The 12,630-nt window shown below is 49.0% G+C and overlaps 1 protein-coding gene across 3 annotated transcripts in view; it reads right to left on the bottom strand.

The window, feature by feature from the left end:
- Positions 1-12,630, bottom strand: part of LOC116952076 (RNA-binding Raly-like protein) — a 159,229-nt gene that overhangs the window by 75,073 nt on the left and 71,526 nt on the right. The window lies entirely within an intron of this gene.

Genomic DNA, 12,630 nt, shown 5'->3' with positions numbered 1-12,630 from the left:
CTCTCCCCACCCTCCCCTCTCCACCCAGCACCACCCCTCCCATTTTTGGATGCACGACGGACGGACGGACACAATAATCCCATGTGGGCTGGTGGTGTAACCAGGAGGTTCCTACTAGTACCATTTTTCGTATTTAGATGCCCCCCTCAATGTGAGGCCCTAAACTTGTAGCTAACTCAGCTCAGGCCTAAATCTGGCACTGTTGCTGCTTCGTCACGTGCCACCTTACTCCAGTCAACGGGAGTCCCGGGACGATACTGAGTGAGATTTGAAGCCCTGGATGTTGGCACTATTTCGACGGGAAAAGATTAAACTGAACAAGTGAGAATATTGTTCAGCAAGGGTTGCAAATATTATCGAGGTCATGGGAGCGAGACTTCGATGGTTTGGGCTTGTGTTGAAAAGAGGCATAAAGATGCAAATCATAAGGGCTATGGAGATTAGAGACCCACATAATCACAAACAAAGGCACAGACCCACCGTGTCGCCTTAGCAGACTGTTGGGGCAAGTTATGTTAGCAAGCACCTATGAAGGCTGGCAGGGCAACCGAGGAGCTTTGTGGGCAGCACCACGCCCGGCCGCCTTTGTCTCCCTGGTTGCGATGTTTACATAGCGCAACAATCTACTGGTGTTGTCTGTGAGCGGGAATTGAACTCGGGTTGCCGGGTTTGCACCGCAGCGTGCTCACCGATACACTATCGCTTCCCATCCACACAAACATAGGCAGAGAGAGAGAGAGAGACACACGCGCAGACTTGCGTACGGAGTGATAATGAAAACTTCCATAATTTCCGAGCCTTAACTCTAATCACACCTTTAATAGCCCCATTTAAAATTAATCTATTAAGGCAATGTCATTTCCTAACCCAACTGCCGGGAGCACACTCAGAATACCAATACATCTTGCGCGGCCCCCTGGCTTCTCAGCAGCTCACAAGACCTCCGACCTAATACCTGCCATGAGAGGACGGCACTGTATATACGATACGGGAATCCTTGGGAGGCCTTCGCTGCAGTAAAACTGTGGCCGATGGACACAAAAAAAACTCCAAATATGATTTTAACGCCATGTCATAAGGCCCCCTCGTGGATTCGATATACCCCATAGTACGTTGTGTTTTTTTTAGGATTCCCAATTTAATAAATGTAATTTCTCCCGCGATCCTTAAGGGCATTTGTTTTTATGGGGACGTCGTTTACGATTCAACTCAATTTATTTGAGTTTCCTCCCCTTTTGGCTTCAAAGAAATATGATTTGTACCACCGAAAGTTTAATCTTTAACCCCTCGCTTTTCCAACCGATCCGCCGAGTTCTATCGGCTCAGGGCCTCCTCCAGCTGGACGGGCCCTGGTTAGGCGCTGGCCCACCTCCGACACACAAACAAATTCACCGGGGACACTTCACGGGGAGATGAAGAACATATGACAATGGTGGGAAGAGGTGACCAATTAATTTGGTTCGAGTGTATTTCTCTTCATCAAGGTGGGAATTCAAGGAGACCAGGATAAGTGGTCACTTGTAAGAGTGAGTTAAATAAGTGATTGGGTGGGTGAGTAAATGAGTGGGTGAGTGAGATGGTGAGTGAGCGAATAATTAACGAGTGGATCAGTGAGAGGGTGGGCGATTGAGTGGATGAGTGAGATAGTGATTGAGTGAATGAATGAGCGGGTGAGTGAGATGGTGGGTGAGTGGTTAACTGATTGAGTGAAATAATGAGTGAGTGAATTAAAGTTTCAAGTTGATTTTGTTGTGACCAGGTGAGAACGCAAGAGACCAGGATGAGTCTCATTTGCAAGAGTGACCCGGGTCAACCGAATGACAATTGACGAATATTTATGGCAAAAGAAATAAAACAAGAATCAAAACTACCGTACAAATATATACCAACATGAAATAGCAATGTCCTGTAAAACATGTTGGCTCGGGTGAATTACCTCGAAATTACGCATAGTACAACTAGGTGAGAGAAAATGTCACAGTTAATGGAAAGTCATTGAACTATTAGGCAAACAGGCCAGGATGTGTATGAGATCCGTGCCAATGTAACCACGTGGAGTGAGTTTTATTTTATGATGCAAACGACAGAACAACAACTAAACCAGAGGGACATTTCCCAGGACCGCTACCTCTCAAAGAGCGGACGAAGCCGAGAAAAACCCAGATAAAAAAACGGGAACGCAGTTGTCAGCAACACTGCCCTAATAGGAACAACATACACTGCCGTATGCATCTGAAGGGCTCCATTTCGTGCAATGAATTCTGATTGTCTTTAAAGCATCCCCTGCAATTTATAGGAAAAAGTAACTTAAGTAACTTACCCTATTATATACAGTGAGGGAAAAAATTATTTGATCCCCTGCTTATTTTGTACGTTTGCCCACTGACAAAGAAATGATCAGTCTATAATTTTAATGGTAGGTTTATTTGAACAGTGAGAGACAGAATAACAAAAAAATTCAGAAAAACGCATGTCAAAAATGTTATAAATTTATTTGCATTTCAATGAGGGAAATAAGTATTGACCCCCTCTCAATCAGAAATATTTCTGGCTCCCAGGTGTCTTTTATACAGGTAACGAGCTGAGATTAGGAGCACACTATTAAAGGGAGTGCTCCTAATCTCAGCTTGTTACCTGTATAAAAGACACCTGTCCACAGAAGCAATCAATCAATCAGATTCGAAACTCTCCACCATGGCCAAGACCAAAGAGCTCTCCAATTATGTCAGGGACAAGATTGTACACCTACACAAGGCTGGAATGGGCTACAAGACCATTGCCAAGCAGCTTGGTGAGGTGACAACAGTTGGTGCGATTATTCGCAAATGGAAGAAACACAAAAGAACTGTCAATCTCCCTCGGCCTGGGGCTCCATGCAAAGACTCACCTCGTGGAGTTGCAATGATCATGAGAACGGTGAGGAATCAGCCCATAACTACACGGGAGGATCTTGTCAATGATCTCAAGGCAGCTGGGATCACAATTGGTAACACACTACGCCGTGAAGGACTGAAATCCTGCAGCGCTCGCAAGGTCCCCCTGCTCAAGAAAGCACATATACATGCCCGTCTGAAGTTTGCCAATGAACATCTGAATGATTCAGAGGACAACTGGGTTAAAGTGTTGTGGTCAGATGAGACCAAAATGGAGCTCTTTGGTATCAACTCAACTCGCCGTGTTTGAAGGAGGAGGAATGCTGCCTATGACCCCAAGAACACCATCCCCACCGTTAAACATGGAGGTGGACACATGTTTTGGGGTGTTTTTTTGCCAAGGGGACAGGACAACTTCACCGCATCAAAGGGACGATGGACGGGGCCATGTACCGTCAAATCTTGGGTGAGAACCTCCTTCCCTCAGCCAGGGCATTGAAAATGGGTCGTGGATGGGTATTCCAGCATGACAATGACCCAAAACACACGGTCAAGGCAACAAAGGAGTGGCTCAAGAAGAAGCACATTAAGGTCCTGGAGTAGCCTAGCCAGTCTCCAGACCTTAATCCCATAGAAAATCTGTGGAGGGAGCTGAAGGTTCGAGTTACCAAACGTCAGCCTCGAAACCTTAATGACTTGGAGAAGATCTGCAAAGAGGAGTGGGACAAAATCCCTCCTGAGATGTGTGCAAACCTGGTGGCCAACTACAAGAAACGTCTGACCTATGTGATTGCCAACAAGGGTTTTGCCACCAAGTACAAAGTCATGTTTTGCAGAGGGGTCAAATACTTATTTCCCTCATTAAAATGCAAATCAATTTGTAACATTTTTGACATGCGTTTTTCTGGATTTTTGTTGTTGTTATTCTGTCTCTCACTGTTCAAATAGACCTACCATTAAAATTATAGACTTATCATTTCTTTGTCAGTGGGCAAACGTACAAAATTAGCAGGGGATCAAATACTTTTTTCCCTCACTGTATATTCTCACTGCTATGAAAAATGGGCCACTGCTCGAAATGTCATATTTTCGTTGCAGGCCATTGTGATGTATGTTGTATGTCTGTTAAACTTATTTCGCACCGTACATAGCCAACCGTGCTAATCGTTGAACGTGCTCACGTGTTTGTTCGTTGTGCTTATGCAGCGCTCCCAAATTTTTTTTTTAAATGTTTAATTCTGAGAAAGGAGGGGGAGAGAGAGGTTAGATGAATAAAAAAACAAATAGTGACGGTTGGTAACGCTATCCCACCACCCCCCACCCCCTCCGAGTGGGCACGAACGGGTTAATAGACGGCGCTCCGGTAACAAGTTACAACCCCCCGGGGTCTTCTGCGATCGGTGATGCCACCGCTGCCGCAGCTGCACGCAGGACGTCACAAAGTCAACTTCAATAACCTCCACGGAATGGGGTTTTCTCTCTCCCGCCTCTCTCTTCTCTCTCCCCTCTATCTTCTCTCTCTCTCCCTCCTCTCCCTCATCTATCTTCTCTCTCTCCCTCCTCTCTCTCTCTCTCTTCTCCGTCTTTTGGGGGACATCTTCAGGAAACTGGGGGTGCCCTTCTAAACCAGCAGCTTCGTATATGGGGTGGTGCCTTACCTGGCTAACAAGCGCCATGACCTCGCCAACTTCGCCTGTGCTCAGGCGAAGACGGCGGTGTACAGAACGAGAAAAAAGATGCTGGAAGGTGACACTGACGGCTGCTCTGTGCTTCCAGTGTCCAGGGGCCTGCTTAAGGCGCGGCTATGGCTGGAGCACCCGTGCCACACACATGTCGGTGATGTGCAGCGCGTCTTCTTCGAACGCTGGGGAGCCGGACAAGCCTTCTGTACCAGTGTGGACGGCACCCTCCTCGTGTTCACCTTCTGAAGCGCTCGCTCGTCACCGTGGCGTGCGCAATGACCACCACCACCACGTGACTTATATTTCGTGTTGTGCTCGGCGCATTTAGCGCCACAGCACGTGGATGTATCGTGTTGGTTATTTGTGTTGCTGGTGACTTTGTGTATTTCGTATCGGAATCGCCTCCAGTGCTGTTGCTGCTGGCGGCAATAAAAGTTGTTTAAAAGTAGAAAAAAAAGTATCTCTCTTCTCCATCTCTCTCTCTCCTCCCGCCGTTAAGGCACGGCGGTCGACGAGGGAAATCACGCGAAGCGTCCCAAGCAAACGGATGAGCGATGCAAGCGGCAGCCAACGCAGCCCCAGCTCAGCTCATTCCGACCGCGGCTGGGCCGCCCTGCCTGGCTCGGCGTGGCTTCGTCTGCCACATCACTCACTCCATTGGGGACGAGTTAAGGATCTGAATATTTTTTTTAATGAAAAGCAAAAAAAAATGTATGGTCATGAATTTGAACAAAAAATAATTCAGTTGTCAGGTTTACACTACCCCCCTCCACCCCACGAAAAATGTGAGGGCAATTTTGCATTTAAATAAAGTACTTTTGGGTTAATGATATTGTGTAATATGAACTGTTGCAGACGCTACGTATCGGAGGCGCTTTCATTGTGCGGAATACTGTGATTGATTTGAGGCTTAGCGGCGGTGAATGCGACGAGAGAGGTTGTCAACAACAGCAACAGCAGCAACGGCACTCGCCATTCGCCACGGAGAAGCGGGGACGTCACCGCGGCGCTTGTGCCAGGCTAGGTGTACTTTAAAGGCCACGCGAGGTGGTGCTGACAGCAGTGACGTCACCCGATGTCACGTGACACCGGGCTCAGGATCGACAGAAGAGCGGAATGCGACGTTTTAACAGTGACGTCACGTCCCATTTCTTTTTTTCTTTTCAAAGAAACGATCCGAAACATTGTGTACGCTTCGGATGATCCCCGAGGTTTTAACTCTCACATCGTTCCGATTTGACGCGGGCATCGGGAACGCATCCCCATTGAGTTATTGACTCCGTCTCTGCGAACGGCTCTCCGGTCGTGATTTCACGGTTTTTTTTTTCTCTTTTGTACGCCCATCAAGGAGAGTTCCCATCAAAAGCACTGGGTGATTTTAGCAATCAAACGACCGCTTGAACACCGACAAAGTATTCTACCGTTGCGCGCTGATTTATACACACACGGAAACAAATATCCCTCTGCATGTTCACCACGCGTACGTGCGTGGTTAGTGCATTCCTTGCAAAATATTTATATTCGGTGTTTGAACACCTGAACACCTCATGTTTTATTGCCAAAAATAAAAGTTAAACCCTATTCTTATTAGTCACCCCCAGTCTTCACAGACTGTTGGGGGCAAGTGCTGTAAGCGAGCAGCATCTATGAAGGCCGGCACGGCACGCGAGGGGGTGCGTGGCCAAGCATCACTCCCGGCCGCCTTTGTCTCATTCGTGGCGATGCACCGGGTACTCATTTTGAGGCTGAGCCGACCTGGTGAGGCCCAGGACACACACGCACCCCACAACGCGCAGTGCGTACGAGAGTGATCAAAGAAACTGGAGCAGCTGCGCCTTGACACCGCTGCCGGCGATGAACTGGGGCGCAATCGCATGGCTCACAGACTTCAACTTGGACGCGTGATTTGGAGACATCCATTTAGTAGGCACGCGAAAAATCTGTCAAACCTTGACACCTCCGCCCCCCTCCCTGTAGGCACGCGTACTGTTTATACCCCCCCCCACGTGCGTACGTTCACTTGACCTCCCCCCCTCCCCGAATCCTATAGAACGGCCGATATTTAATACACCCAGAAGTGACCAAGGATTAATAATATTAACGTGTTTAAGCAAACAGATAGTCCACCGCCGGACTATCTAACTCAATTGAAGGCCAGTGTAGATAGATAAATTATTATCGAGGCTTCACCCCCCCCCCCCTCCCGTTTCCTATGCGTACATTGTCACTAGACCCCCCCATACACAAGCGTACGCATTTGGGTTAACCCCCCTCCCCACTCCATGCGTACGTACTGAATGGATGTCCCCTTTGCAGATGCTTGCCGTACGCTAGAGAGAGACTGTGGCACATTAAATGGAAACGAACCGACCACCGCCCCCCCCCTCCCTTAAGTAGTACTCTCAAGAACGTCAGCTATCAGAGGCTCGTTTTCAATGCCTCGAAACCAATGTGAACACTGGAGCACAGAGTGATACTATAGAGTAGTGGTTCTTCTTCTTCTTAACATGGGGGTGCCAGATGCCCTTTCTGGGGGTGCGAGACGTGGCCAGATTTTTTTTTAGAAGGTAAATCGTCGAAACAGGAATGACGCACGTGCAGATTACGTAAATGAAATGGGAAAAAATAAACGAGTGTATTATTGATGAACAATAAGAATAGGTTTAACCATCATTATTTTTTGTTTAAGAAGTTCAAACACACCAAAGCCACCTTTTCACGACCATGTTTGATACTGAAAAAAAGAACGAAGATCCCGTAGGATGCATGATTATATTATTATGATTAATACTACAACCGGCGTACGCGGCAGACGACGAACACGCCCGTCTCGTGCCGAGTCAGCGACGAGAAGCACTCGCAGAGGTGAAGTATTTGCCGTGCGACATCAGCACACGGGAAGAGGCGGTCTGTACACAACGTGACGCACTGTCCCCCCCACCCTCTCACCCTCCCACCCCCCCCACACCACCCCCCACCCCCCCCCCACACAACCCCCCACCCCCCCCACCCTCTCACCCCCCCCACCCTCCTTCTCGACGCCCACGTGAATAAGGGAGTTGCGTCGATCGATATTTGCGCGGTGATCCACCAACCCCCCCTTGCTGCCGCCACAGTGCTGGGTTGCAGGCAGGCCACGCGTTCATAGCCGCAACAATAGGACGCCACTGCGGCTATGCACTTTGAAGTTATCGAGATGTGACGACGCATTTCTTTAGAACGCCTTTGTTGTGTTTCGTTTGTTCCCACCCCCACCTCCTCCTCCGCCGTACCTCCAATGAGCACGGTTGGCTACGTACGGTGCAAACAAAGTTCAACGTACACACGTGGCCCGGCTGCTGTGTGTGATCCTAATCGACAAGGCCGTGCGGGGCCCCGGGGAAAATCACGCCGCGTGCCCCCCCCCCCCAAAGTGCGGGACCCGGGGCAGTCGCCCCGATACCCCTTGGGGACGGCTCTGCCAATCCAGCAATATGCAGATTATGATTCAGCATTGGGATCCGTTTGCACTCTGTCCGCTTGATCATAGTGTGTATGAATACAGCAATGTCTATATACTGCTTATATTCCGTACTGTATCTGAGAATATAAATTCCAGGGCGGAACGCTCCTGGCGCGGATTGCCACGACGCGACATGAAGCGATAACAAATCAGCTGAAGCGTAGGCACCAGATGGATTGTTACAATCGCGGGACTAGTGAGGTGGTGGCGACGACTCCTGGTGAAGTGAGTCCCTTCACGCAGCAGTGGATTGAACATGACCGAAAAGATGATAACAGCGGCAGCGGCGGTGGTGGTGGTGATGACGGTGGTGTTGATGATCGTGATGATTTGTGGGGGTGATGATGGTTGTGGTGATGATGGTGGTAAAGATGATGGTGATGATGGTGGTGGTGATGGTGGTGTTGATGATCGTGATGATTTGTGGGGGTGATGATGGTTGTGGTGATGATGGTAATGATGGTGGTAAAGATGGTGGTGATGATGGTGGTGGTGATGGTGATGATGGTGATGATGGTAGTGGTGGCGATGATGGTGCTGCTGATGATGATGGTTAAATCGCAGGCGATTATACGCGCGCGTCTCTCCCCGCGGCTGTAAATGAAGGACACGGGGCATTGTGTTCCCACCGCACGGGTAAGCGACGGCTCGAAACATTAGCAACACTAATAAAAACAATATAATAACTTGAAATAACGTTGACACGTCCCTAATTGCGGTGCGCGAGGCTCTGAACCCAGCGCCAGCCCCTAAATAACGGGGGGGGGGGTGTTCTTTCTGGGACGCGCGGCTGAAGGGCAAAACATTATAGCAATTACATGAATTAATTAAGTTACCGCCTGGCCAAGTGATGGCGTGACCGAAGTGGTAACGAGGTGGCGGTGGGGGGGGCTGCTGAACACCCCCCCCCCCCCCACATCCACCCCCTTCTCTCTCTCACCGGGGCTCCAACGCTCGTCATTTGGTGTGGAGTTGTTCGTATGTCCGGTGGACGCGAGTTCGATATCGGGGCAGGGCTGACACCAGCGATGTTGATGATTCGCCGTTCCTGGGCCGCACCCACCCCCCCTGCTCCCTTCCTGTCATCGGCCAAGCCACAATGACCGGAGTGGTGAAGTATGGTCGCGACCAGCAGTGGCCTGACGATTGTTGTTAACGACCGGCCTCACAGTCAGAATGGATTCCCTCATCATGGCATCGATGCAGGGACAGCGGGAAGGATTGTGAATGAATCGTGGATGGATCGTGGATGTATTGTGAATGTATTGTTAATATATTGTTAATAGATCGTGGATGTATTGTGAATGTATTGTTAATATATCTTGGATGTATTGTGAATGTATTGTTAATAGATCGTGGATGTATTGTGAATGTATTGTTAATAGAGTGTTAATAAATTGTGAATTTATTGTGAATGTATTGTTAATAGATTGTTAATAGATCGTGGATGTATTGTGAATGCATTGTGAATGTATTGTTAATAGATTGTTAATAGATCGTGGATGTATTGTGAATGTATTGTGAATGTATTGTTAATAGATTGTTAATAAATCGTGAATGTATTGTGAATGTATTGTGAATGTATTGTTAATAGATTGTTAATACATTGTGAATGTATTGTGAATGTATTGTTAATAAATTGTGAATGTATTGTGAATGTATTGTTAATAGATTGTTAATAAATTGTGAATGTATTGTGAATGTATTGATAATAGATTGTTAATAAATTGTGAATGTATTGTGAATGTATTGTGAATGTATTGTTAATAGATTGTTAATAAATTGTGAATGTATTGTGAATGTATTGTGAATGTATTGTTAATAAATTGTTAATAAATTGTGAATGTATTGTGAATGTATTGTTAATAGATTGTTAATACATTGTGAATGTATTGTTAATAGATTGTTAATACATTGTGAATGTATTGTGAATGCATTGTTAACAGATTGTTAATAAATTGTGAATGTATTGTGAATGTATTGTGGCTCCGTGCCCAGGAGGCTAACGAACGAATTCCGTGTCGTGCGCGCGAGGAGCGGGGGGGGGGATTGACGATCTGGAATGCGGTGGCAGTGGCTTCATCGTCATCGTCACCATCGTCATCATCGTCACCATCATCGTCGTCTTCGCCATCGGCGCCATCTCCGGCACACGGGCAGTGGGAGTTTAACAAAATCTTTACTTCGCCCCTGCATCCTCACCAACCCATCGCATTCCCCCACCCCTCTCAAAATCGCGCGCCCAACGCTCCGAGGCAAAACGAGGCACCCTGCCCCGCTGGTGCTGCGGCTTCCGAGGACAACCTCCTTGGAAAGGGACGTCGTCGCCCCCCTCCCCCCCACCTTCCATCCTGGGTTGCTGCCTCCAAGGTCTGGGACTCGACTTTGCCCCGTGGCCGTACGGGACGGGTCGACCGCAATTTCCACGGCGCAGGCTCAGGGCTTAAGGGCACACCGTGAGTCATCTGACCATCGCCGATCGTTTAAACAAAACTAAACTCGTTGTTTAATTTTACCAGGTAAAGCCCCACTGAGCTTTCTACTGTAGCTATCTTTTTTTTATCAGAAGCGACTTGACAACAAATGAAAGCTCAACGAAGCGGCTTAACGCGTGGAAATTTATAGCAGCAGCCAATGACTCTGAACGCGTGACGTTGATTCTAAAGATGGAGGACCCCAAACAGAAATCCACGCGACCACGGGCAGAACATGCAAACATACAGCAGGCGTCAGGGCTGGGATCGAACCCACGTCCTCCTGCATACCCGGTGAGGTAGTTAACATCCCATAGCCACCGCAGCGCCTTTCCATCCATCCCAAGCGTATTATTGATGAGCACTAAAATACAGGTTGTGTGTTCTCCCCAGCTGCCCAATTATCCGTCACATTACAGAGCGCTTTACCCACGCGCGTGTTTCCTTGCGAGTGTCCCCAACTTGCGAGTGTCTCCAACTTGCGAGTGTCCCCGACTTGCGAGTGTCTCCGACTTGCGAGTGTCTCCGACTTGCGAGTGTCTCCGACTTGCGAGTGTCTCCGACTTGCGAGTGTTTCCACCTCGCGAGTGTCCCCAACTTGCGAGTGTCCCCAACTTGCGAGTGTCGCCGACTTGCGAGTGTCTCCGACTTGCGAGTGTCTCCGACTTGCGAGTGTTTCCACCTCGCGAGTGTCTCCAACTTGCGAGTGTCTCCAAGTTGCGAGTGTCTCCAACTTGCGAGTGTCCCCAACTTGCGAGTGTCTCCAACTTGCGAGTGTCTCCAACTTGCGAGTGTCTCCAACTCGCGAGTGTCCCCGACTTGCGAGTGTCTCCAACTCGCGAGTGTCCCCGACTTGCGAGTGTCTCCAACTCGCGAGTGTCTCCGACTTGCGAGTGTCTCCAACTTGCGAGTGTCTCCAACTTGCGAGTGTCTCCAACTTGCGAGTGTCTCCAACTCGCGAGTGTCCCCGACTTACGAGTGTCCCCAACTTGCGAGTGTCTCCAACTTGCGAGTGTCTCCAACTTGCGAGTGTCTCCAACTTGCGAGTGTCTCCAACTCGCGAGTGTCCCCGACTTGCGAGTGTCTCCGACTTGCGAGTGTCTCCAACTTGCGAGTGTCTCCAACTTGCGAGTGTCTCCGACTTGCGAGTGTCTCCGACTTGCGAGTGTCTCCAACTTGCGAGTGTCCCCAACTTGCGAGTGTCCCCAACTTGCGAGTGCGGGGACGCTCAATGCCAGAATGCATTCCCAAAGTCGCAACGTCCGAGTCGTGCCCCGCGCGTCGTTCTGCGCGATTCCTTCGATCGTCGTGGCCGCTTTACAGCACGGCTGGTCCTAAAGAGAGTCAGAACTTGGCGCCGGAGTTTCGATCACATGGAATAATCTTCACTGGAGTTGGGGCGCGTCCCCACCTCCGACCCCGCCACAGACAGACGGACGGAGCTGCTGCATCGATGATTTCAACGTTTAGTCGGGGACATTAAACTGCAGACAACATCGAAGCACTCCGTTGTAAGGTGGGCGGCGTGCTGAAACGTGTTGCGCGTCCCAGTAAACGCGCAACGACGTTGGGCCGACGTTGGCATACGGTTGGAACTGTTGTGCCAACGTTGTCTCGACGTTAAGACAACGTTCCTTTTTTTACACTGGGAGAAGGTGGGGCACACCGCTCCGAGTTGTGCACAGTGCGGGAGAGGCTCAGTGACGAGTGCGAGGCGTCGTCAAAATCCGTCCTCAGTTTTTCTCCATAGACGAACGTCAGGTTACTGACAAGCGGTCCCCACGTGGATGCTCTTTCTCTTCAACGTGACTTTACCGAAAAAACTAAGAATATAAAAACTAAACTCGTTTAATTTTACCAGATAAAGCCCCACTGAGCTTTCTACTGTAGCTATCTTTTTTTTTTATCAGAAGCGACTTGACAACAAATGAAAGCTCAACGAAGCGGCTTAACGCGTGGAAATTTATAGCAGCAGCCAATGACTCTGAACGCGTGACGTTGATTCTAAAGATGGAGGACCCCAAACAGAAATCCACGCGACCACGGGCAGAACATGCAAACATACAGCAGGCGTCAGGGCTGGGATCGAACCCACGTCC

The sequence above is a fragment of the Petromyzon marinus genome, chromosome 45 (assembly GCF_048934315.1).
Source record: "Petromyzon marinus isolate PM22_M1 ecotype Great Lakes invasive population chromosome 45, UKy_Petmar_22M1.pri1.0, whole genome shotgun sequence".
NCBI lineage: Eukaryota > Metazoa > Chordata > Hyperoartia > Petromyzontiformes > Petromyzontidae > Petromyzon > Petromyzon marinus.
Note: the sequence above shows the minus strand (reverse complement) of the source record. Positions and strands in the feature narration are given on the sequence as shown.